The 27835-nt window shown below is 35.2% G+C and overlaps 1 long non-coding RNA gene across 1 annotated transcript in view; it reads right to left on the bottom strand.

The window, feature by feature from the left end:
* Positions 1–27835, bottom strand: part of LOC135363888 (uncharacterized) — a 302097-nt gene that overhangs the window by 57315 nt on the left and 216947 nt on the right. The window contains exon 2 of the long non-coding RNA XR_010410178.1: positions 19718–19836. This is a non-coding gene — a long non-coding RNA (uncharacterized LOC135363888). The remainder of the gene's footprint in view (positions 1–19717; positions 19837–27835) is intronic.

Here is a 27835-nt window from a genome sequence, read left to right as displayed (position 1 = left end):
TGATTTACGGAGGTTTAAATGGCTTCCTCAACCACAACTGGTAGACAGTAGCATTAGGATACAAATTGATGTCTTCTGAGTCTGATCCTGTTACTCTCTCCAGTATCATGTCTCAGAGAATGCCACCAAATTCAGTAATAATTCAAGTCACTCCCATAACCAATAACCAGTGATACTTATCACTGATACTTTAGCCATTCATATTGTATTGAGTGTGTGTGTGATTATTTTAAAAGTTAGAAGTTCTTAAATTTCATTAATTCAGGTAGCTTCAATTAAATCATCTAATATCTAGATGCCAACCTGGACCCAGATTTACCTGGGAAGAAAGAAATACCTGAAAAGAAAGTGTTTCTTAACCAAACTATAATATAGAAGGTAAATTTAAATAAGATTTGCATGTCTTATTGTCCAAATAGAGTTCCATGTCCTCAAATTTAAATAATTTCTGATCTACTGTAGTCAGGGCAATGTTGCCCAAGAAGCCTTTAACAATTCCTTGGATCTGAATTCTCTAAAAATGCCTATATTACAAAATAGAATTATAAATCATTTTGTATTATTGGCTAATTTTTTCTTATAAATAACTTCCCAATCAAAATTTAAGCTCGTGGAGAGCAAGGACAATATCTCGCTCTTTACTAGAACTCTCCATATCCTGTAGACCAATACTAGGCATAAGGTTGAGATTTGCTGCATGTTTGTTGAGTTCTTAGAAAACACAGGTTCTCAGCGAATGTGAGGCTGGGGAGGGAGGGTCAGTTGATCAATGATGCAGGTTATAAATTATCCATTTAGTAAAAAAAACAGTCATGCAGAACTTGTACTGAGAAAGAGCTTTCTAACTGCAGAAGTTATTTTATTTCATTGTAAAGTAATAAAATCACATTTCCTTATCCTAATGTGTGATTCAGACTTATTACTAATTCAGAGAGTCTTTGGATCTAATTAGTAGATTTTATTGTTTTTATTTTTTTTAACATGTGTACAGCCAAATTCCAAAGATGTGTCTTTTCTTTTTTAACATTCATTTAAACTATTCTTTGCACATCACTGAACTCAGCATCTTGTAATTCTTATAACTATTATGGAGCATGCAATTGGCTTCTTTTACGAAGAAGTGAAAATAGAGAGTTATTCTGTTGAAATAAAGACTTGAAACTCTGAAGAATGTTCTGTCATTGCTTTCCATTTCACTTGATATCTTTACATTCTGGTGATTAGGTTGTTTGAAAACTTCCAAATCAGCATAAAGAAACCAGAACACTCTGTGTTCTGTCAGGGACACTTATAACGTCCCTCTGATTTAAATTGTATACCCGGAAGGCAGAAATAGAGATTTCTCTGTTCTGGATAAAATATAACTCAGGCACCAAGTAATATATAATAAAAGTAATGACAGTACTTCCTCATCTCCTGTTAGTGTTTGAAAGAGCATCAAGGAGACAATGTCTTGGGAATTTTTTTAGTGTTCATTTGTCTTGAAATATATTGTACTCCTTCCTTTAGAACATTTTATGTATATTTTTGTTTAATTTGAGAAAGTGCTGTTATAGTGTTTCTAAAGTTAGAAATCACTTAGGAGGGGGACCTGGGTGACTCAATCTCTTAGGCTTTGGACTCTTGATTTCGGCTCAGGTCATGATTTCAGGGTCATGAGATTGAGCCCTACGTCGGGCTCTGAGCTCAGCACTGAGTCTGCCTGGGATTCTCTCTCTCCCTGTCCCTCTGCCCCTCCCCCCACCCCCCACCTGCCGTTCATGCTTTCTAAATAAATAAATAAATAAATAAAATCTTAAAAAAAAAAAATCACCTAGGAGATAGATTAGTTTACTTATCTTCCAACGTCTTTTTGTTTCCCCCTTATAAAAAGTGCTAGATAAAGCTAGAGGGGGAAAAAAATGTAAATCTATATGCAGACCCTGAGAGTGTTCCCCTGCCTTCCACAATTGCAACCTTATCTTGGGAGAATGGTGTTTCTGTTAGTTTTGCTACATAACAAATTGATGCCAAATTTCATGGTATAAAGTAACAGCCAGTTTAGCTGCTCATGGATTTTGTGGGAATGGGGCAAGGCACATCAGGAATGACTTTTCTCTTCTCCATATCCAGGGCTTTGAGAATTCAAGGCTAGGGACTCAGGATGGCTGAAGACTGAAATCATCTAGAGGTTTCTTGTCTCAACATGGCTGGCACCTGAGCTGGGATGACTTATAGACTATAACTGTCAACAAGAGTGCTTGGTCTCTCCATGTGGCTTCATTTCCTCATCACATGGCCACTTTACTGTCACTGCATCTCTTATCTAGTGCTCATAGCTCCAAGAGATAGTGTTCCAGCAAGCCAAGTGAAGACTGGTTAGTCTTTTACAACACAACCTCAGAAATCACATGGCATCACTTCTGCTGTATTCTATCAGTCTGAGCAGATTCAAAGCCCACCCAGACGCAAGGGAAGGGAAATAAGACTCTGCCTTTGATGCAGGAGTGGCAAACTTACATTGTAAAAGAGCATGTGTAACAGAAGATATGGTGTGGACATCTCTGGGAAATGAAATCTGCCAAAATGGACTCAGTCTTTCATGTCTGTCTCCACCGGCTGCTTGAGTGGAACTTGCTTGATGGAGGAGTCTTGTTTGGCTATGTTGCCTTTTTATCTCTCATATCAATTAGCACTTGCTACATTTAGCATTCAACAAATGTTTATTGAGCCTGAATTTGAGTTAATCCCATTAGCCTTTCCAGTGAGGTCCCAGGAAAACTTCCACTCACTGTCACAAGAGATAATAATTTTGGGGCCATTATGAAAATGAGAGTGAATACTGATGTTTCAGTTATCTCAGTTGCAGGCATAAAATTGCATTAAATTCATGTATCACCTTCCTAAAAGGCAGTATTGCCTAGCCCAGACTGATGTGAAGCAGGCTTGTTGTCTAGTCCCTGGTACACCAATTACAAAGGTGCGTCCTTGAGTAAGTTACTCACTGAGCTTCAGTTTCCCCATCAGTAAAATGAAGAAAACACTGCTGACTCAAAGGAACAGAAGTAAGCAAGCACATTTGTAGAGCCAGCTTGAAAATGCTGTGTCAAAGATTAGAGGGGAGTAGAGTATGATAAATAGGCTGTCCTTTTATAATATGTCAACCCTAAAGGGATGTCTTTTCTAATTTGCACTAATCACTATATGTACTAGCAGAGGCCATTGTGGCAGCTGCAGAAACAAAACAAAACAAACAAAAGCAAGCGCCGATATAAGTATTATTGTTAAGTACACAAGTATTTACCCATTTTGCCTCCATTTTACCAGTCCAAATAGTGAATGAGGCCTGCATACAGTAAAAAAAATTCCATACATATTTAGTACCAAATTTGGGTTGTATTACACTGAGGCTCCCAAGCTATATTATCAAGAGTCACTATTCAATTCGTAACATATGCCTTCTACTATGCTAGAATATGTTGATATTTAGAAATGCATCAAAGTTTCTCTTAGGTATGCAAAGATGACATCAGTCTTGGAATTTGTTCTCTCAAAATCTTGAAATAAATGCAAGCAAAGGTCCACCTAGACTCTCAACAAATGATCTGGGTATCTGATTCTTCATAGTAAATTTACACTTCTAGGCCAGGACAACATTTTTCATAGATGTTTAAACTCCATACATGAGAATTTGAGACACTCTTCGTAAGTGGTAGAACATGTGGCCCTGTTTACCACCCCAGTCTGTGGAGGCAGCTGGCTTTGATGATTCTGTTTGCACCAATATTGAAAACCAAACTCAATCAGAACTCAAAATGGGTCCTTTTGGTGCCCATTAGAAAGCACCAGTGCAGCTTGAAATCATCACCTAATGGAACAAAAAGCACTTTGAATCTTAGGCTTATTACTGAACTGTCTCAGGTGTATCTTAAAAGAGCTAAGAGTTTGCTCAAAAGGAATTACAAGTGGCTATTTTCCAAAGAAGAGTTCACAGACAGACACAGACGCAAACTGGAATCTGCTTTTGCTCCAAATAAGGAACTTGTTGGTACCCTTTGCTGCACAGTACCTCCTCCCCATGCAACAGCAAACATCTCTGCCTGGTATTGATCTTGCAAAAACTTCTAATCTGAAAATTAACATCAAATTAGCAAATTAGCTTGAGCCAACAGGAACACAACCTTTTATTTCCTATGCTTGAAATAAAAATATTTCCAATAAGATCGACATACACTCTGTCTTCTATAGGAGTTGCAATTAAGAAGGCAAACCTCCACTGACCACATTAAGCTCTCTACCAAACTCTCTACCTTTTAAGTGTATTTACATTTCAGTATCTGCCTTTGTCCCTGAAGTTCTGGAAGCTTTGTCTATGTCACATGCATAACACATTTATAAAGATAGGATTTTTTTTATTGTTAAATATACTTCAGCTCCCTCTTCTCTTCTCTATCCCTCAAAATTAACTTTTTTATCACCTGATCATCTGTTCAACAATTAATAGCTCTCAGGGGGTGGGAGAAAGGGGAAGAGGGTACAAATTTTCAATTACAGGATAAATAAGGTCTGAGGATCTAATACATAGTATGGTGGCTATAGTTGATAATACTGTATTGTATAATCGAAATTTGCTAAGAGAGTAGGTCTTAAGTGTTCTCACCAAAAAAAAAAAAAAGTAAATATGTGAGATATGTGAGGTGATGGATTAAACTGATTGCGAGAATACTTTCACAATGTATACGTATATCAAATAATCATGTTGTACACTACAATCTTATTTGTCAATTATACCTCACTAAAGCTAAAAAATAACAATATCGTCATTTCATCTTGCTGTCTTTTACATGTCATCAGGGAAATAAAAGCAGAGATATTTTTCTGATGTTACAATTCCTAACCCAGGTTTACAGCTGGACTTGTTCCTTTCTTCTATGATCTAGGGGACAGGAACCTGCCCCCCTTCCTTTCCCTACCTATCTTAGTGGAGGGACAAATCAGGACAAAATACCCTTTCTCTGTCCCAAAGTCTGCTATACTGCTCCTTATCTAGATCATAACACTTTGGACCCCAAGAGAGATTAAGCAATTCTTAAACAAAATATTCCAGCAAGAATCATAGAGTTTGATGAAGGGAAGAACACACCCCTAGTTTAGCCAATAAACTCCTTTGAGCTCCATAAGGATCAAGGCCTGCTTGCTCAGCCCATGTGTTCTCCCTGGTTCCATAATTTCTTTATTTTCCCCCACCTCCAAATTTCTACCCCTGAAGCCCTTCCTGGCTCTTTCCATCTCCTGATACACCACCATTTCCCACAGGACAGTGAACATCCATCCCCCAGTGCTGACCTGGGTTTTACAAATATGTTTCCCACCTGAGGTGTTTTCCAGATCTCTGTAGTTCTCTACTTCTCTTGTAGGAGAAGACTGAGCTGGGGGACAGGGGAGGAGAAATATGGTGGGATGATTTCACTCCACACTGTGGCTGATTTTGTTATAATAGTGTCTGAAATCAGACACAGCTTGGCACCAGGGGATTAATTTCCTCCAAAGAGCATCTTTAGTCTTAAACTTGTATTTTTTTATTACTGATAATCTTGATCTTATGCCACATGAAATAACCCCCTGGCCTTGTTATGTTCTTTCCCACCCCGAATTTTACTGCACAGTGCTTCTAGATTTAATGAAGATGTTTCTTTCTAAGCCGTCCAGGCAAATGGTATTCAGAACACCTCTCAGATCATATTCAGAACACCTCTCTCTGGTCCACCAGGTCTCTTGCCTACTAGAAAAGTGTGGGAAGAATTTCAAGTCATCCTGCAGTACCTGAAGAAGTACCTCCAACTCTTTCTGTATCTATATTAGTACTATAGAATTGGTAAGATTTTAAGGCCACCTGTGGATTTTCAATTCCCAGTCTGTTTTATACCTTCCCTCTGGGACTCCTACTTGTGCTGAGTGTTGAAAAGGCCATTGTTTAGGTGATCCAACATCATCTCCTAAACTCATGGTAACTATGGAAGTCCTTACAATAGAAGAAGCCCAACAAAGAGAGGAAACTTGAATGTATTTTTCTAAATGGTCTGCCAGTGAAAGGTTAGAAGAAGAATTTCTAGAACTAATATATGATCATATATAATCAAGTAATAATACACAATATATAGTAATATATTATATATATTAGTAATATAACCATAGAGTCTGCCTTAATTCTAAATTTATGCTCCCTTACACATACTCAATATGCTTAAAGCTATAAGAAAAATAAGTGCAAAGTAATAAAAGTATTTCATATGAACATTTAATTTCTCAGGATTCAACTCTCGTCTACACAAAGGAGGGAGGAAGAATCAGGGAGTGAGAATGATTTAAAGCATAACTCAGAAGTTTTACCTGCTTTTCCTCTCAAAGAGTAGGTACCTGCTGTTGGTGTGAGAAGGAAGATAGAAAGCAGGGATCTATTCTACTCAGTCCTACCCATGTTAGTGAGATCTCACTACAATCGAAGGCATGTTCAAGGCTAACTTTAACTACATTGAGATCTCACTACAATCGAAGGCATGTTCAAGGCTAACTTTAACTACATTGAGATCTCACTCCAATCGAAGGCATGTTCAAGGCTAACTTTAACTACATGTGATCTTCCCTTGCACCCAGGAGACTTCGACCCAAGGAAGTGATGGGCTCCTCCATATACTTTCATTTCCTCCCTGTCCAGCACACTGAGGACTCCAAGTGGCTCTGCTGCCTGAGATAGCTCTGAGGAGCCTACCCCAGACCCTCCTTCAAAAGACTTGTTCTACTTGTACTGGCTCACTCCCAAAATGTTAACCGTTGTGAAGTTTTCCATTGTCATTCCAATGTAAGATAAGTTTGTGAAATATTTGAAAATATATTGGATTTCCTCCCCCCCCCCAAAAAAAAGAAAAACAGAATGAAAAAAACGTTAGACAATAGTTCTTAAAAAAAAAAAATTATTGGGCACCAGGTGGCTCAGTAGTTAAGCATCTGCCTTCAGATCAGGTCATGATCCCAGAGTCCTGGGATCAAGCCCCACATCGGACTCCCTGCCTCTCCCTCTCTAAAATAAATAAATAAAATCTTTAAAAAAAATAAAATAAAATAAAAAAAGATTTATTTATTTGAGAGAGAGAGAAAACATGCACAAGCAGGAGAGGGGCAGAGGGAGAGGGAGAGAATCCTTAAGCAGCCCTCCACTGAGGGAGGAGCCTGAGGTGGGGCTCAATCTCATGACCTTGGAAATCATGACCTGAGCCAAAATCAAGAGTCAGAGGCTTAACCAAATGAGTCACCCAGGTGCGCATTGACTATGGTTCTTTTTTTTTTTTTTAATATTTTATTTATTTATTTATTTATTTGACAGAGAGAGAGCACAAGCGGGGGCGGGGAGAGGGAGAAGCAGGCTCCCCGCTGAGGAGGGAGCCCGATGTGGGACTCAATCCCAGGACCCTGGGATCATGACCTGAGCTGAAAGCACATGCTTAACCATCTGAGCCACCCAGGTGCCCGACAATGGTTCTTTTTGAGTGTGGGTTTATGGGTGATCTTTTTCTGTCACTACATTTTTCTAAATTTCCCAATCATACTCACATAAGTATTCATTTTTTTGATAACAAAAAAAGGAGTTAAACTTAAGAATGATCTCCTGGACAAATCTAAATGTTTGTTGTTATTTTATATATGATGCTTCCCTGACCTAGGTAAAGATGATCAATAAGAGTTACATAGGGAAATGAGGCAAGTTTTTTATTGTAAAATTTTCTGAAAAGGATTAGGACAAGTTTGTCATGTATGTATTAGAGAAGAAATTTAGTAAAAAGGTAACAGTTTTTCCTTACATTTATAATTCCATGTCTAATTCTCTCTGAGCTAATAGAAAAATCAAAGTAATTGACTCTTAACTATAAGATTTTCCTTGGTTTAAGCAATGGAGAATAGATTAAAATTAGCCTGTTGTATTGAGCAAAAATTGGTTTCATGCATCAAAATCATTATTTTCAGATCATAACTTTGAAAACTATGAAATAGGAATGGAAAAGAATAGTTACTAAGTACTATTTTGGGCCAAGTTATATATTAGATATTTACATACACTATTTTCTTTGATTTTACCAAAAACTCCAAGGGTATTATCTTTACAGCTGAATGAAGGGAAGCTTAGAAAGATTAACTTTACTAGGGTCATGTAACTAGTAAATAGTCAGATTGTTCTGATTCAAAGTCTTTCCTGGAAACCAAAATGAAAGCAAATAGTTTATAAATAGTAATGTATTTTGAGATTAGAATCAAGATGAGATAGAGGCCAGTTAACAAATTTTTGCCTGGGTAATATTTTGGATTATGTGCTTTTAGGCAAATACTGCTTAATTGCGTGTGTATCCCTTAATTTTCAAGCTTAGCAGGGCAATAATGATCAGAGCAACTAACATCTCTCTTTCTTTCTTTTTTTTTTTTTTAGTTTTTACCATGTTCCAGGCACTGTTCTAGGCACTTCAAATGAATTAACTCACTTTATCCCCAGAGCAATATCAAATAAGTACTATTATTATTTATTTTTAAGGAAAAGTCATAAGATTGCTGAAGACTCAAGGTGGCTTTCATGTTAATGGATTAGCGACCTGGGACAGCTGGGAAACTGGCTTAGAAAACAACTTGAACTTCATGAGAAACTGCAAGGCGTCTAGGCCTTCCTTATCCTAGTTTCAAGGATGAGGGAATACAGCCAACAGATCAAAAGCTTACACATTTAAGAAAGAGGAAAAAGCTTTAACATTTTTGTTGCTGTATCTTAGTGTCCATTAAATGTTTTTCCAGTGGTTAGCAGCATTTAACATTTTCGTATCTATAAACTCTTCAAAAGCAAATTAGTCTTCAAAGATGACCACTTTGTTAAACTTGTGAATATCTTGAGGTAGGATTATGTTGCTTTAGTTTTGCTTTTGGGGCATAATTCAACGAGAGCTTTTGTTGCTATAACTGTGTTATTTGGGCCTGTAAAGTAGGTTAATCTTTATAATAAGCTTATGTAAAATGTTTTAAGTTGGAAGGAAATAAAGTTGTGTTTCATAGCATACCTTAAATGGTGTTTCAAAATTGTTACATTTTGAGATTTAGAAATGTAGCTTTGTCCATTTCCTTGTTATTTTTTAAAAAGTGGCTTATCAAATATCTTACAGATTAAATAGTTGTTTTCTTCTAGTCAAAAAGAAATGGCTTAATATTTGAGTGTTTGGTGATTATTTACTTGAGGAATTTAGAATCTCCATTGTATGAATTAATGATAATATTTTAGGCATATCTTTTTCAAAAGTAATTGATAATTGAATCCATAAATCTAATATTGGGGATAATGAAAATTGGAAAGAAATGAGTAAAGGTGCAAATAACCTTCATATTACATATGAAGTATCTCTACATAAAACTTGAGTAGACTTTTGAAGATTTCAGTAAGTTCCATAAAATATATGTGCACATATATTTTTCTAGTCCCTGAATATGATAATATTGGAACTGGAGGAAAATTAAATATTAATATATAATACATTACAAAGATAAATTATTTATAAAATAGCATATTGAGGGAACTAGAACATAAATTTAAGAAATAAATGGATTATTTTCACATCTACACGAAAAGGTAATATTTATTTTTTGCTATATAAAAGGAGCCTTTATAAGACAATTTTCAGGCACCAGTTTCGTTATCTTCTTTAAGAAACATTTAAACCATTGAATCCATATTTATATATGGTAGCTATTAGTTGTTCAAAACTGATATTCTTTGTGAGGAATCCTATGTTCATTGTCTCATGTGCACAGAATTTCATATTCTTTGTCCACTAGGCCATCACTGGACTATCTAAGTATGTAAGTTAATTCCCAATACAAATCATGAAATGGCAAGAAGTGCCTGGGGGACAACATATGACAGATCAAAGAACAGGGTGATTTGAGCTTATAATAACAATTAGAAGAGCTCAGTGATTGTTAGGATTAGCAGAGTGACAATAGTCTGAAGAAAATATCGGATATTTGAACAATACAGGTAACTTTTTCATGATGCACAATTTTCAACTATTTATGATGGTAAATACAAAGGATTCCTTCCTGTGATTCCTTGTTTAGGGAAGGAAGTACACATAGGTTGACAATGATTAATAAATAAATGTTTATCACGGCATTTGACATTTATGTTCTTTTTCCACCCAATTCAACATGAAGTCACTCAGTCAACCAAGTAAAAGACTGGTTGAAGCAAAGTATGATAAATATATTTACTCTATGCTATACTCAGATGGTGGATTTAGGAATCCTCTCAAAGCCATCTTAGGCTTTCCAAGATAGAACTTCTTAACTGGGGCACCACAGAAGGTTGGTGTGCAAAACATGGGATCGAGGTGCCCCAATATTATTATATCCTCAGCCTTTAGGGCAGCCAGATGTAGCTGGAGCTGAGTCATCTCAGAATTATTTTCTACAGTGCCACAACTTGTTAAAAGTAGGGTCTCTGACATTCAAGGTAGCCAACACTAAAGGGTGTTATTTTGCTAAGTCATGTCAGCCTTTCAAGCTGTCAATGAAGTAAGAAAAGGTCCCTTATAATTTTTTTAAATTAAACTTTTATATTGAAATAAAACTCTTATTTTGAGATAATTATATATTCATAAGCAGTTATAAGAAATAATTTACAAAGTCCATGTATCTTTAAACCCCATTTGCGTCACTTAGTGACATCTTGCAAAAACTATAGTACAAGGAAATATCCAGAATTTTGACATTGACACAGTCAGTCAAAATACAGAACAATACCATCACCACAAAGAACCTTCCTGTTCCCCTTGGTGACCACACCCACCCCACTCCTACATCCCTAACACCAAGGAACCATTAATCTGTCCTCATTTCTTTTTATTATGGTCATCCTAGTGGTTGTGAAGTTGCAATGCATTGTAGTTTTGATTTGCATTTCCTTGATGACTAATGTCAAGCATCTTTTAATGTGCTTACAGGCTATTTTTGGAGAAATGTCTATTCAATTTTTTTGCTTATTTTTAAATTGGATTGTTCATATTTTTTGGCTGCAAGAGTTTTTTATACATTCTACATTCAAGTCTCTTATCAGATATACAATATTTTCTCTGAGTCTGTGGGTTGTCTTTTCATTTGATGGTATCCTTTGAAGTATAGAAATTTTTAATTTTGATGGTGTCTGATTTTTTTATCTATTTTTTCTTTCACTGCTTGTGATTTTGGTTTCATATCTACTAAAGCTTTGCCTAACCTAAGATGATGAAAACTTATTCCTGTATTTTCTTCTTGTTTTAAAAACAAAGACTTATTTTAGAGTGAGAGAGCACAACTGGGGGAGGGGCAAAGGAAGAGGGAGAGCGAGAACATTCAAGCAGACTCCCTGCTAAGTGGGCTCCACACCAAAATCAAGACCCTGAGATCATAACCTGAGCCAAAATCAAGAGTCCAATGTTCAACTGACTGAGCCACCCATGCGTCCCACCTATATTTTCTTCCAAGAGATAAGTTTTTGTGTACAAGTTAGTTTTTCTTTATTATGTAAGGATGGGTACAACATCATTCTTTTGCATGTGGATGTCCAATTGTCCCAGCTCCATTTGTTGAAATGACTATTTTTTTTTTCTCTTCTTGAATTGTCTTTGGATCATTGTTGAAAATCAATTGGCCATAAGATATTCTATTGAGGTGGCACCTGGGTGGCTCAGTCATTAAACGTCTGCCTTCGGCTCAGGTCATGATCCCTGGGTCCTGGGATCGAGCCCCACATCAGGCTCCCTGCTCCGCTGGAAGCCTGCTTCTCCCTCTCCCACTCCCCCTGCTTGTGTTCTCTCTCTCACTGTGTCTCTCTCTGTCAAATAAACAAACAAAATCTTAAAAAAAAAAAAAGATATTCTATTAATATAATGTATTACATTGGTTGATTTCATATGGTGAACCAACCTTGCATTTCTTGAATAAATCCTACTTGATCATAGTATATAATCCTTTTCATACGGTCTGGATTCTGTTTGCTAGTATTTTTCTGGAGATTTTTGTGTCTATATTCATAAAAGATAATGGTCTGTCATTTCTTATTTTGGATTTTCTTTGGTTTGGTATGAGAGTAAACTTGACCTCATAGAATGAGTTGGGAAATGTTCTCTCCTTTTGTATTTTTGGAAGAGTTTGTGAGAATTTAGTTATCAATATTATTTGGTAGAATTATATTGTGTATATATATTATATACACAGAAACATTAGATAACTTCTACCAAATATTTGGTAGAATTTACCAATGAAGTTAGCTGATTCTGGGCTTTTGTTTTGGGGAAGTTTTAATTTGCCAATTCAATTTCTTTATGTGTTATAAGTCTACTCAGGTGTTCTATTTCTTCTTGAGTTAGTTTCAGTAGTTTGTGTCTTTCTAGGAATTTGTCCATATAATCTAAGTTATCTAATTGTTGGCATACAGTTTTTTATAGTAATTTTACTATAATCATTTTGTATTGTAAGGTTTAAAGTAATGTTTCCACTTTCATTCCTGATTTTGGTAATTCGAATCTTCTCTATTTTTTTTTTCCTTCATAAGTTCCGCTAAAAGTTTGTCAATTTTGCTGATCTTTACAAAGAATCAACTTTTGCTTTTATTTCCTCTATTGTTTTTCTAGTCTCTATTTCATGATTTTTCTACTCTAATCTTTATTATTTCTTTGTTTCCACTCTATTAGGTTTAGTTTGCTCTTTTCCCAGTATCTTAAGGTAAAAAGTTAGATTTTTAATTTGAGATTTTTTTTTTAAAGATTTTATTCATTTATCTGACAGAGAGAGACACAGAGAGGAAACACAAGTAGGGGGAGAGGGAGAAGCAGGCTTCCCACGGAGCAGGGAGCCCGATGCAGGGCTTGATCCCAGGCTCCCGGGATCATGACCCAGCCGAAGGCAGACACTTAATGACTGAGCCACCCAGGCGCCCCCCCACGCCTTTTTTTTTTTTCTTTTAAATTTTATTTATTTGACATAGAAAGAGACAGCCAGAGAGGGCACACAAGCAGGGGGAGGGGCAGAGGGAGAAGCAGGCTTCCCGCAGAGCCGGGAGCCCGATGCGGGGCTCGATCCCAGGATCCTGGGATCATGACCTGAGCTGAAGGCAGATGCCTAACGACTGAGCCACACAGGTGCCCCTAATTTGAGATCTTTCTTCTTTTTAATTAGTGTTTACAGCTCTATATTTCTCTCTAAAAACTTCTTTCATTGCATTCCTTGAGTTTCAATATGTTCTGTCTTACGTTCATTTATTTAAAAGTATTTTCTGATATCCTTTCTGACTTATTCTTAACCCATTGATTACTTAAGGATGTGTTCTTCAATTTCCACATATTTGTTAATTTCCCAATATCCCTGTTATTAATTTCTAATTTCATTCCTTTATGAATATAAAACATACTCAGTATGATTTCAGTCTTCTGAAATTTATTGAGGATTGTTTTATGGCCTAGCATATGGTCTATTCTAGGGAATTTCCCATGTGTGTTCAAAAAGAATGTGTATCCTGTTGATTTGGGGTGAAATGTTCTTTCAATATCTGTTAGGTCTAGTTGGTTTACTGTTGTCCAAGTCATACATTTCCCAGTCTTTTGCCCAGTTGTGTTGTCCATTATTGAAAGTAAGGTGCTGAAATCTCCCAGCTCTTATTGTTGAATCATCTATTTCTCCCTTCAATTCAGCCAGTTTTGCTTCAAGTATTTTGGGGTGAGGTACATATATGTTTATAAATGGTACATGTCCCTGATAGATTAACCCTTTTGTCATTATGAACTGTCATTCTTTATCTCATTATATTTGTTTTAAAGTATTTTTCATCTGATATTAATATACCCATGCTAGATTTTTTTATTGGTACCCTTTACATAATATCTTTTTTTCATTATTTTACTTTCTATTTATTTCTGTCTTTAAATGTAAAGCGTGTCTTCTGCAGACACCATGTCACCTAAACAACTGTCTTTAAAAAGAAACCAAATAAAGCTAAAATATGATAGTATTTTAATAGATAAACCTGAAAAAAGCAACCATTTTTTATATAAAAACAGTAGACACTTTGGGTTCACATATTTCTTGACAATTGCAAGAGATCTTTAAGGGCCATGACAAGTGCTTTTGTCATGCTTTGCCCTGTTTTGCTTTGCTTTGTTTTGTTTTGTTTTGCTGAACCACAAATGTAACAACCCACTTAGGGAGGCTAGTGTGTATGACTGAACCTCTTAACGCAGCTTAACTTAGTAGATTTCTAGACTTCAGGATTTCACAAACTATTTTTTTTTTAATTAGAAGGATAGATGGGCCAAGGGTAACTCTTACATTGCCAAATAATCACCTTAAAAAAAATAACTGCCACCTACCACCTCCATAATTTTCAAACTTACTGGCCATAAACTGTCAGAATTTGGAAGGGCATAACCTCTAAAAAAAAAAAAAAAAAAAGACAATTCTGGTTTTTTTACTCATGGCTGGCAAAATCTTTATTTTAGTCTCACAGTGATTCCCAGAGCTGTGGTGTGATCATTAGCCTGCCACTAATTAAGTCTCTTGGCCCCAGTCTCTGTGTTATTATTCACTATTCTTTACAAGTTGCCATGATATTGGAATTCTTGAGAAGTGTCACATCTGCATTCTGCTGAGGGAGAGGGCCACTGAGCAAGATAAATCTTTTAGGACTGTTGAAAAAACTTAAAAACAAATGTAATATACAAGAAGAGGAAGGGGGTACCTGGGTGGCTCAGTCAGTTCAGTGTCTGCCTTCGGCTCAGGTCATGATCCCAGGGTCCTGGGATTGAGTTCTGCATCAGGCTCCCTGCTCAGCGGGGAGCCTGCTCCTCCCTCTCCTTCTGCCTGCTGCTCCCCCTGCTTGTGCTCTCTCCCTCTCTCTTAAATGAAAAAATAAAATCTTTAAAAAAAAAAAAGAGGAAGTAACTGTTTATGGAACTGTTTTAAGCATCATTACCAAAGGTGAAGCATCTTCTAAATATAAAAGGGTGCCCTACCAGGCATTAACATTTTCCATTTTTTAAGGTTTTATTTATATGAGAGAGAGAGAGAGAGAGAGAGAGCAGGGGGCAGGGCAGAGGGAGACAGAGAATCTGGAGCAGACTCCATTCTGACTGTGGAGCCCGAAGCGGGGCTGGATTCCACAACCCTGAGATCATGACTTCAAGAAAACAAGAGTTGGACGCTTAACCAACTGAGCCACCCAGGTGCCCCAACATTTTCCATTTTATTTAATAATGTGAATTTTAAGAGGTGGTTGTCATTCATTCTTGATGGTTACATATGTGGTCATAAATATAAGTGATTAGTACTTAAAATATACATAATAAAGACATTAAAGTAAAATGACAAAAAATGGGAAGAATGTTACTAATATAAGATCACTTGACATTCTCTAAATCTTTATTCTGTATATCTATTACATAGGAAAGGTTGCTTTCTATTTTTTTTTCTCTTATCATAGGCCCTTATTTAGATGCATTTTACATGCAATGCTGTTTTTGTTTTTGTTTTCTAAATATTCTTCCATTTATTAAGTGTGGTCTCCTGAGTCCAAAAAACGAATTTATGATCTTCATACCAGTATCCAAGAATGGAAACTAATTAATGTCAAACATATTATACATAAAAGACTCCTTTTTTGAAACGTTTAGTTACAACTTCCAGAAAGAGGGCAAAGTTCAAACACTGAGTAAGAAAATGTTATTTATACTGAAATTTGTCTAAATACATGACCCAATGAAAGATAACTTCTCCACACCCATTAGTCTTATTTATGAATTAAGTGAGAAAGAACATTCTGATGTGCTTTGAAAAATGAGGTATATCATGTTAGTCATATTTTTCATAAACTTTTTTGAATGGGAAAGAATTTTTAAAATCCTATCCAAATACCAATAGCAAGAATGGTAGTATATTTCTTTTTTTAAATTTATTTATTTTTGGCAGTATAATATTTCAAACAATAGGCCTAAGATTTTACAAAGTTGTTTGATACTACATTATCCCAAAATCCATCTGGAATATAGAACTAGAAAAGTAACAACACAGAGATTACAAATATATATTTTTAGAAAGGATGGCAATATAAATGAGAAAATTTATCATTTATTTTGAAATGATAGTATGTTTTTAAACATAGGTATATTCAGATAAAATACAGGAGGCCAAATGAATCATCTGCATTTATGGCAGGATTTAACCACAGTTGTATTGTTATTATAGTCAATATAATATCCACGGTCAAGTGGTGGGTGCTTTTCACCTTATCCTCTATCCAACCCTGTGCTATAAATGTAATAATTTCTATTTTACAGAGGAGAAAACTGTGTTACTAAATGGCTAAGTAATGTTTCAAATTCCCACAGATTTTTCTGGTCTCATTTGTCCTTTCTTATTCATTTTATTTATTTGTATTCTACTGAAGAATTCCATAGAAATTTGTAATTAAAGTCACGTCTATGTGACACAGCTAAGATTCAAACTGACTTCACATCCACTTACTTTTCACCATACCTCTTTCAAATATAGTTTGAAATTTATGGAATAAACCAGAAAGAACACCTAATTTTCTAAGTTTAACTACCAACTACTTCAAGTGAACACATTTTAACTTCAAACGATACAGGTTAAAATTAAAAATAGCATATAGTGGGAAAAAAATCAGAATGTTGGAAATTTAAAAAATCTATGTTCCAACACTTTGTCCAATACCTATTAGGTAAAAAAGTTAAATCACTTGACTTTTATAAAATTTGCCTGTCTCTTTTATAAAGTAGTTAATTTTTTAAAAATAATAATAATAATAACAATATGCCTAATGTTTCTACTTCACAGTATTGTTTGGAGGAAAAAAAACATACATTACATTTCTGTGCAAGTTGTAAAAATTATAATGCACAAAATTAAGTTATTTGCATAATTTACGCAAAGTTCTAACTCTCTGAACATGACAAGAAAACATTCAAAATTTTAGTAGCATTAATCTCAAAAGAACTACTTCAAATATATGTGTTCATCATAGAATACAACTAAAGGGAAGTATTTATATAACATATGGAGAGAATATTTGAGGAGTTAACTATTTACTGAATATCTGTTATGTATGATGCACTGGCTTGATAATGGTGTGAGATTACACAGGTAACATTCTGATTTTACAAAGGTAAATAAAATTCAGCCTCTAACATTAATGAATAGTATCTAGTGGATAAATCAAAGAAATGGTTAACTTTAATACAATGTGAATAGTGCTAAAATGAAATAGAAAGTTCACTGACTTAACCCATTATGAATCTACTTTCATTTCATATTCTTATCCTATGTAATTCTTCTGATCCTTCAGAGGTCATTATCTCTGTAACTACTAGTTATTGATTCCTAAATAAATCCAATGTATGCAAATTAATTCAGAATTCATTGAATTAAATATCTCCAAACAGAGGCTAATATTATTTGGTATGATCAACGACAATTGACAAGAAAACCAAATTTCCTGTCAGCAAGGTGATTTAGAATGGTTCAGGGTCATCAGACTTCTGCTCTATTTCTTCCTGCTTTTCACACATTGTAAATCCTATAGGCCACACCTGTATCTCAGAGTCAACAACTCTGAGGAATTTATGTATCCGGGGGCTGCAAAACGACCTGAAAACTAGATGGACATTTTCAATAGAACTAGATGTTTCCTGCAGTTAAAAAAACAAAAACAAAAACAAAACAAACTTCATACAGTAACTACCACCTTAAGGGCACACAACAAAAGCTAGGACATTCTGCAATGCAAACATTCATTCAAACCTGGGAGATTTCCAGAGCAGATTTGCAATAGTCTTCCATCATATACAAAGATCAGAAAAATAAAGACTTAAAATCGGAATGTTTTTATTCAATTTAAGTGCCATCTGACCACAAATGCTCTGTCTGCATGAGAAAATTGAAGAAATAAATCAGGATTCTTCTCTTAGTGGTTGTTTTCATTGACCAGAGCTTGGTAATATGACTCAAGGCCTGGATTAAATCTCACTTTGGGGAAACTTCATTTATCATGATCCCAAAGGCAGGTACAGCTGCCATTTGGTTTCGGCACAAAAAAGAAATTAGTAATCCAATGTGATTTGTTTTATTTTGATGTGTGAAGGGCAAAATCACAATAGTGTACTCTTCTAGATATGGTGCTTCTGTATCAAGATTTTTTAATTAGTAGTAAGATATTTGGTAAAATATTTGGCCAGATTTAGCTGGTAGTAATTATGGGATGTTTCTAAAACACACTATTTCAGTACCAATATTTCTTATACATTATGCTGGTCAGCATACACCAAATCTATTACGGTGATTAAAAAAATAAGCTAAAACATTGGAGTGAAAAAGTCATTGTTTTTATTCTGCTTTGAAAGATAATCTATTGCACTCATTCATCAACATATACTGAATGCCTACTTTATGCAAGTCATTGTGATAGGTGCTGGAAGTATTAAAGTGAATAAGATGAAATGCTAGCCTTCTTAGTCCACTTTGTACAGAATATTGAGAAGACAAACATGAACAGTTAATGCCTACTATAATCAATAATATAAATGGCTAATGGGAATGAAATAGATAAAGTGTTAAACAGAACCATTTTCTTTTCCTGTAATCTTTGTCCTTTGTGTGGCGCAGGATGTCTCTGAGGATCTGCAGGTCAGTGTTCATCTCTTATAAGCAATAATAGATTCTGGTGAAGTTTGGGGACTAAATTCTGGCATTTGGGATCCAAAATCTCCACTTACTGCATGATTTGAGCCGATAACTTTACTTTTGTGACTCAATTTAGATCTTAAAATTAGAAAGGGATTGTACCTATCTCTGCTGGGTAGTTGTGAAGATAAAACAAGACAAACAATATATAAGAAAACGCACTGCAAGAAAATACACTGTAAACTGATACAGATGCTGTTTGTTGTTATTTGTTGGTTATTATTAATGAATCCTCTGGGCCAAATAAATAAACCCTTTATAAAAAAGTTAGCCACCCAAAAGGGAAAAAAGCCATAAATCATGGAAAACAGGACTTCCTGCCTTCCTTCCCATGAGAAAACCGTATCTGAACAACAGTTTCAATTTATCCCTAACCATGTAAATGCAAATATACGAGACCCAATTCAAAATTATGAGATGGGAGAAGCATCTGTCCCAGGCCTTGTGTTCATGACTCAGGGCAAGTGTTTTAATCTCTCTGAATCTCAGTCTCTATACCTGGAAAATGGGAATAAAAATACTGTATAGAACTAGAGGTGTAGAGACACCAAATGAAATAGAGTACATAAAAACATGAGGCCCTGTGCCAGGTTCATAGTAGGTCCTCTCGAAATGTTAATCAGTTCCATCACTAAAACAATAAGGGTCCTGAAATTATCATTAACTCTAATTTAATTAACCAATTACCCTTTACTATTGATCAGTTTTGCACATCAACTCAATCAGCATTTGCATTTTGACACTTTTATTTCTAATTATGTATAATTGGGCTGCGCTGCCTGTGAATAGGAAAGAGGCCCAGGATGGCACAGCACAAAGCTACAACTGCGGAAACCAGCTGCCCCCCACCACCACCACCGTGCCAGGAAATGGGTGCCTTGGCCCTCGCTTTCCTCCCTTCACAACTCAGACCCAAATCCAGGCTTACCAGAATACATGTGATTGGCAGAACCTAAACACATCCAGAAATGTACCCACAAGGGAATCTTGGAAATGAAATGTTTTGCTTTCCAGTCTCTTGAAAACAGGAAGAATACTAGGCAGGACCTGGAATATACAAAAGTTAGACCACTCTAAATATCTGCCATGAACATTGTAAAATATTGAACTATGCATTTTATATTGTTCAGCTGCTTTTTGGAAGGGAGGGACAAAAACGATTTGCAACTAGAATATATCCCTTTGTTAATAAACTAGCACAATTAACAACCAATGAACTTAAAGTCAAAGACCTCAAGTCAAAGACCTAGAAGTCTAGAGCTTGCTCTGCCACTAATTAGTTTTTGGACTTGAATAAATCCATTTAGTTTACAGAATCTTAATTTCCTCCATGGACAAAATGAGGAGATTAAACTCTGTGATTGCTGAGGAAGTATTATTTTTATAATATGCTAATGTCTATATTGTTGTTCTTGGCATAAATAACTTTTTATATTTGCTTAAAACTGATACACAGCTCTTAGTATTTTTATGAAAACAATGTCATTCCAATTAACTCTAATTGGGGCATCTACAGAGGCAGATAAGAACAAGCATCATGTTTTCCCATGCTCAAGAGGTTTATAGATTCAACAGCTTAACTAAAGGACCCCCTGAAAAATCTATCATATTTTTTTCCTCCCAATCTCAAGGCCCTTTGGAAAATAATCAGTCCTTTTACCCTCTTAACTACCTTCCAAACTCCCACAGCAGATACTGAGATGCTAAAGGTAATCATTTCATGTCATGTTGTTTGGGAAGACATGCAGTGGACAGGTCCACTCAGCCCAAGGTGTTCTTGCTGTGTAGCAACATGCCAAGTGGACCTGGGCTCTGCAAAATGGGTTTCTATGGTATCTCTAATTTTTCACCCTTTCATATATTCATCCTTATAAATTCTTAAAGTATTATAATAACAGCTGTTTTAGTCTGCTTCAGCTGCTATAACAAAATACCATAAACTGGATGCCTTAAATAATAAATATTTATTTTTTACAGTTCTGAAGTCTGGGAAATCCAAGATCAAGGTGCCAGGATATCTAGTGTGAGTGAGAACACTCTTCTGGATTTGTAGGCAGCTGTCTTTTCATTGTATCCTCACCTGGCAAAGAGCAGAGATCATCTTTCCTATGTCTAAGGTCACTAATTCCATTCGTGGAATTCCATTCATGAGGGCTCCACCCTTATGACCTAAGTACCTTCACCAGGCTTCATCATATATTACCAATACATTGCAAGTTGGGATTTCAACATATGAATTTGGGGGTAGGGGAGAGACATGAGCATAAAACTTTCTTGATGTTGACCCCATTTAAGATATAAAACTCTGATCATTTGAAAGAAAATTAGGCTATAGATATCAAAACACCATTTCTCAGTACATTCATTTAGATTATTTATTCCTTTACATTCCCTTCCACTATCAACGAAAACAAGAACTCTTAAATAAGTCTTTCAAGACAATGAAAACACAGCTGAAAGTGAGCAGCTTCTCTTAGCAACAAATTTTTAGTGTTCATGAGCTCTGCAAAGTTTTGAAGAACTCACTGTTATATCTTCAGAATAGTAAGAATACACTGCTTAAATTATCCTAGGTAAATCATATTTAGAAGAAAATTCTGAAAGCTCCCAGGAAGTACTCTTCCATCATTATGAAAAGTGTTTATTTAAACTCTTAGAACAGTACTAGTCACAATGTCTTCAGATTTTTAAAAATTAAAAGTTAAACTAATTTTAAATAGTTTGATGCATTATAGATACCACCCCTCCAAAGCCAGTGAAATTACCTCCAATTTGCAAAAAAAGCTTTGATATATTATAGATAGATAGATAGATAGATAGATAGATAGATAGATAGATAGATAATCTTGTTTTTATTTTATTTTATTTTATTTTGACAGATAATTATAGCTTCAAATGCAGTTAAAAGAAATAATACAGAGATCTCATGTACCCTTTACCCAAAAGTAACATCTTCAAAACTGTAGTTCAATATCACAAGGATACTGACACTGATACAGTCAAGATACAGAACAACTCTGTCACAAGGAGGATTCTTCCTGTCACTCTTTAATAGCAGTAATGACTTCCCTCTTCTAATTTGCCTGCTGTCTTTAACTGGCAACCAATAATCAGTTTTCTATTTCTATAATTTTGACGTTTAAAGTATGCTGTACAAATTGAATCATACAATATGTAATCTTTTCGTATTTGGATATCCACAGAAATTATTGGTTTGTCCTGACATTCCATGGTATGGATGCATCACAGTATGTATAGCCATTCACTTGTTGAAGGACATCAGAGCGGATTCAGTTTTTGGCTATTATGAACAAAGTTACTATAAACATTTGTATGCAAGCTTTTGTGTGAACTTGCCTTCACTGCGCTGAGATAAATGTCCAAGAGTGCCATTGTTCAGTCATATGGTAGCCACGTTTCGATTTTAAGAAACTGTTAAACTGTTTACCAGAGTGACCAGACCATTATGCATTCCTACCAACAATATGCAAGTAAGTGAACCAGTTTCTCCACATCTTTGCCAGAATTTGGTGGTGTCACTATTTTTTATCTTAGCCACTCTGATAACTGTATAGCGATGGCTCATCACAGCTTAAATTTGCATTTCCCTGATAGATAATGAGATTGAATCCACTTTTCATGTGCTTATTTGCCACTTGCATATTCTCTTCGGTGAAGTGTGTCTCTTCATGTCTTTTGCACATTTTCTAACTGAATTTTGAGCATTCTTCATGAAGTCTAGACAGAGTCTTTTATTAGATACGTCACTTGCAAATATTTCCTCCAACTATGTAGTTTGCCTTTTCATCCTCTTAACAGGTTCTTTCACAGAGCAAAAGTTTTTATTTTGATGAAGTTGAGTTTATTATTATTTCTTTTATGGGTTGTGTTTTTGATGTTAAGTCTAAGGACTATTGGCCTAGCCCTAAACCTTGAAGATTATCTCTTATATGTTTCCCTAAAATTTTTATAATTTGACATTTAACTTCATGATTCAATTTAACTTAGTTGAGGTATAAGGTGTAAGGTTCAGACTGAGGTTCAAATTTTTTTTTTTTTTTTTTTTTGCCTTTGGATGTCTAGCACATTTGTCAAACGAGCTATCCTTTCTTCATTGAATTGCTTTTGCACCTTTGTCCAATGTCACTTGGGCATATTTGTGTGGGCCTATTTCTAGGTTCTCTATTCTGTTCCAATAATCTCTCCTCTGCCAATACCACACAATCTTGATTACTGAACCTATACAGTAAGATTCTTCTCACCTTTTTCTTCTGTTTCAAAATTTTTAGCTATTGTAAGTCTTTTTCAGTTCCATATGAATTTTGGAATAATTTTGTCTATATCTGGAAAAAATCTTGCTGGTATCTTGGTAGGAATTGTGTTACATCAATTTGGGGAGAATTGATATCTTTATTATGTTGAGTCTTCCAATTCATGAACACTTATTTATGTCATTTTCTTTCTTTCATTACATTTTAATTTTGAGCCCACAAGTTCTGTATTAATATGTTTTGTTAGATTCACACCCAAGTATTTCATTTTTTGAGTGACTATAAATCATATTGTATTTTTAATTTTTATGTCCACATTTTTATTGCTAGAACATAGAAATATAGTGTGTTAAAGTGTAAATCTTGCATCCTATGACCTTGTTGAACTCACTTATTTGTTCTAGCAATTTTGAGGGTTTTTATTTATTTGGTTGGTTGGTTGGTTTTGGTTTTGGCTTGTAGATTCCTTGGGATTTTCTATGTAGACAATTATGTCATCTGCAAATATGAATAGTTTTATTTTTTGCTTTCCAATCTGTATGCCTTTTATTGCTTTTTCTTTCTTTATAGTGCTGGTTAGCACTTCCAGTACTATGTTGAATAAGAAAGGTATGAGTGGAGGTTTTCCTTGTTCCTAATCTTAAGGGGGAAGTATTTGGTGTTTAACCATTAAGTATAATGTTAAGTATAGGTATTTTGTGGATCTTCTTATTTGAACAAGAAGAATTTGTCTTTTTTAATCTCATGATATGAGATATTGCAACAGATTGAATATAGGAGCAGGTATGAGAATCTAGCTGCCTTCTATTAAGATAGACATTAAAGGGATTTGCAAAATTGTGAAAAAAAAAAGCTACTCTTTCACTTTCTGTTTTGGAAACTATAGTAATTGCTTATAAAAACATTCAATGCTATTTTTTTTTAAAAAGTGGATGGTATTTTGATGGGGATTGCATTGAATGTGTAGATTGCTCTAGGTAGCATTGACATCTTCACAATATTTGTTCTTCCAATCCATGAGCATGGAACGTTTTTCCATTTCTTTGTGTCTTCCTCAATTTCTTTCATGAGTATTCTATAGTTTTCTGAGTACAGATCCTTTGCCTCTTTGGTTAGATTTATTCCCAGGTATCTTATGGTTTTGGGTGCAATTGTAAAAGGGATCGACTCCTTAATTTCTCTTTCTTCTGTCTTGTTGTTGGTGTATAGGAATGCCACTGATTTCTGTGCATTGATTTTATATCCTGCCACTTTACTGAATTCCTGTATGAGTTCTAGCAGTTTTGGGGTGGAGTCTTTTGGGTTTTCCACATAAAGTATCATATCATCTGCAAAGAGTGAGAGTTTGACTTCTTCTTTGCCGATTTGGATGCCTTTGATTTCTTTTTGTTGTCTGATTGCTGTGGCTAGGACTTCCAATACTATATTGAATAACAGTGGTGATAGTGGACATCCCTGCTGTGTTCCTGACCTTAGGGGGAAAGCTCTCAGTTTTTCCCCATTGAGAATGATATTCGCTGTGGGTTTTTCATAGATGGCTTTTATGATCTTGAGGTATGTACCCTCTATCCCTATACTCTGAAGAGTTTTGATCAAGAAAGGATGCTGTACTTTGTCAAATGCTTTTTCTGCATCTATTGAGAGGATCATATGGTTCTTGTTCTTTCTTTTGTTAATGTATTGTATCACATTGATTGATCTGCAGATATTGAACCAACCTTGCAGCCCAGGGATAAATCCCACTTGGTCGTGGTGAATAATCCTTTTAATGTACTGTTGGATCCTATTGGCTAGTATTTTGGTGAGAATTTTTGCATCCATGTTCATCAGGGATATTGGTCTGTAATTCTCCTTTTCGATGGCGTCTTTGTCTGGTTTTGGGATCAAGGTAATGCTGTCCTCATAAAATGAGTTTGGAAGTTTTCCTTCCATTTCTATTTTTTGGATCAATGCTATTTTTTAATGAATTAATAAAAAAATGTTTTAAATTTTATCAGTATTAACATCTGATATGGTAAATATCTATAGATACACCACACATAAGCAGAAAACTCTTTGGGGATCCTCAATAAATTTTAAAAGTGCAAAGTAGTCCTGAGACTAAAAAGTTTGAGAACTGTTCCTATAGGTTGGCAGAAGTCTTAAATTTTACTAGAGTTGATGTTTAATTTCTGGTATTTGTCCTGCATGTAGGAATGTTACTAGAGACATAATTTCTGCAAGAGTGTCTATAAGACAGTTACAGGGAATTTTTTGTATGCTTCTTGTTGACTTTTCCTTGAAAGTCTGTGTTGTTGACTAGGAATCACCTCTTTCAGCTAATAAAGAGCAATACAACCAAAAATAAACTTTTATTTTTGGAAACTTTACACAGTTACACATACAACTAACAAATAGTGAATGTTGGGGCACCTGGGTAGTTCAGTTGTTAAGCATCTGCTTTCGGCTCAGGTCATGATCTCAGGGTCCTGGGATGGAGCCCTGCATCGGGCTCCCTGCTCAGCGTGATGCCTGCTTCTCCCTCTCCCACTCCCCCTGCTTGTGTTCCTTCTCTCACTGTCTCTCTATCAAATAAATAAATAAAATGTTAAAAAAAAAAACAAAACAGTGAATGTCTATTTTGGGCCCTGGATTTATAGTGGTAAAAAAAACAGAAATCTTTGCTTTCACTGACCTTGACTTCTCAGAGGTTACAGGAAGAGGAAAATAAGCAGGTAATAATATACCATGTATGTGGTAGGACAAGGAGGCATGGAAATCTATAGCACATGGGGGCCTCTCTTGCTCTGGGGCTAAGAAGTCCCGGCATAAGAAAACCTCTTCTGGAATTACTGCCAACATAAAAAACACTTCAACTGATAGGGTACAAATATTAATAAGAACATGTAGTTCATCACTAGATGAAAGTACTTTACTTCACTTTTCCTTAATCCATCTTCCTTTGCTTTGCCTTGTTCTTCACCAAGCTTGGAACATTACTGTCCAGGTTTCTTCTTATAAGTACTAAAATACGTATTACTGCACTAGAGTGTTTTACTGACCTCTACACTTAGGGGAGTTAAAAAAAAAAGAAAAGAAAAAAGATACTCATTTACATCAGGAAGTTATCCATCAACTTTTTCTTATCCTCTGATGGCTTTAATGATGATACAACAAACAGCCCCACATTTTTTGGTAAATAAAAATAGCAATCTTATGAAGAATGTGTTTCCTGCTGACTGTGAGAAACAGGGTCCTAGGTGACATGCTGGCTTTCATTTGTTTGCCTTCTGCCTTGCCTTGAGATAAGAAAAAAGCTGGAAATCACTCCTGCCACAGCCAACCAGGGCCAATGTGGAATCCCACAAGAATACGCAATGTGGCAAGTCAGACTGTGCAGAAGGCTTCTTGGCTTAATAAGCAATTGTCTTAAAATAGCCCATCAAGTTGTTGTGCTTTTGTTGTTGTTGTTGTTGTTGTGCATTTGTTAATATAATCATCTTTTTCTTTTTCATTTCTGGAATAGCCTCAGGAAAAACACATGTTGTTTCTTCCAGTGATGATCTAGTCTGGTGGATGAGTCTTATATGTTTATAACACTTCTTTAACTCGGCAAACATAATCACTAAGTACTTGCAAGTGCTTAATTATGTGGGTGAGAATATTTAAAGTGATAATAATTTGGCATAATTCAAAGCAATAAAAAGAATGTTGTTAAAAACTGCTCCTAACTGGTCACTTTCCTTACTTTCTACAATTAAAGCAGCCTTCCTCTTACCTTTCATATATTCTTCTTTTCCTCAGAAACACAGCATTGTCAGTGATTCTTGCTTAACTAAATTTTCTTATATATTCATTATTCAATTATGGGGAATTCACATATTTGTTTGAATACACTTAGATATGAAATACATTAAGTGAGTACGGTCCCATGGAAATAAAGCTTTTTTTTTTTTTCTGTTGATCAAGTTTACATCAATGACTACGCTTCTAAAAATGATCTGAAGTTATGCCCATATCCTGCATCAGCCACTAAACAAGTTTCTGAATTTAAACGTCCAGTGTTGATAACACATAGCAACCATGCCTTATTTACATAGCTATGCAATTAATTCTCTATAATCATTATTTTCATATTACACTCAAAGAATCCCTAAGATTTGTCCTATTTTGACTCCATGGTGTGAAAATAGAAATTCAAACAGCATAAACTCCAAGCCTATCCCTGTAATTCTTACTTTTAAATACTGGACTTTCACAGAAGATTTCATTTAAAGGAGTTGTAAAGATGACAGAAATCTTCTCCTCTGCCATAAACTAGCAAGATAAAAAGATATTTTCCTAAAATTAACCTATATTTATTTAACACCAGGCAATGTGCTAGATGATAAATTGGTAACTCAGAGAATTCATTTAAATAGGATTAGCCTAAATTAGAAATTCTCAAACTTTTATTTTAGAATGCCTTTAAACCTTTAAAAATTCTTAAAGACCTTAAAGAGATTGGGGCACCTAGGTGGCTCAGTTGGTTGCATGTCTGACTCTTGATTTTGGCTCAGGTTTTGATCTCAGGGTCGTGGGTTTGAGGACAACGTTGGGCTCTACACTAGGCATGGAGCCTACTTAAAAAAAAAAAAAAAGACTTGAAAGAGTTTTTTTTATGGGGGTTATATTGATTGATACTTTTTATATTAAAAATTATTTTAATTTTTGAGGAAATTTTAAATATTTATTTAATAATTCATTTTTAAAGTAATAAATGTATTGCATGCTAACATGCATAAAATATTTTTATG

The sequence above is a fragment of the Mirounga angustirostris genome, unplaced genomic scaffold, assembly GCF_029215605.1.
Source record: "Mirounga angustirostris isolate CCGP_5_RB_7025 unplaced genomic scaffold, mMirAng1.0.hap1 SCAF_1, whole genome shotgun sequence".
Classification (NCBI taxonomy): Eukaryota; Metazoa; Chordata; class Mammalia; order Carnivora; family Phocidae; genus Mirounga; species Mirounga angustirostris.
Note: the sequence above shows the minus strand (reverse complement) of the source record. Positions and strands in the feature narration are given on the sequence as shown.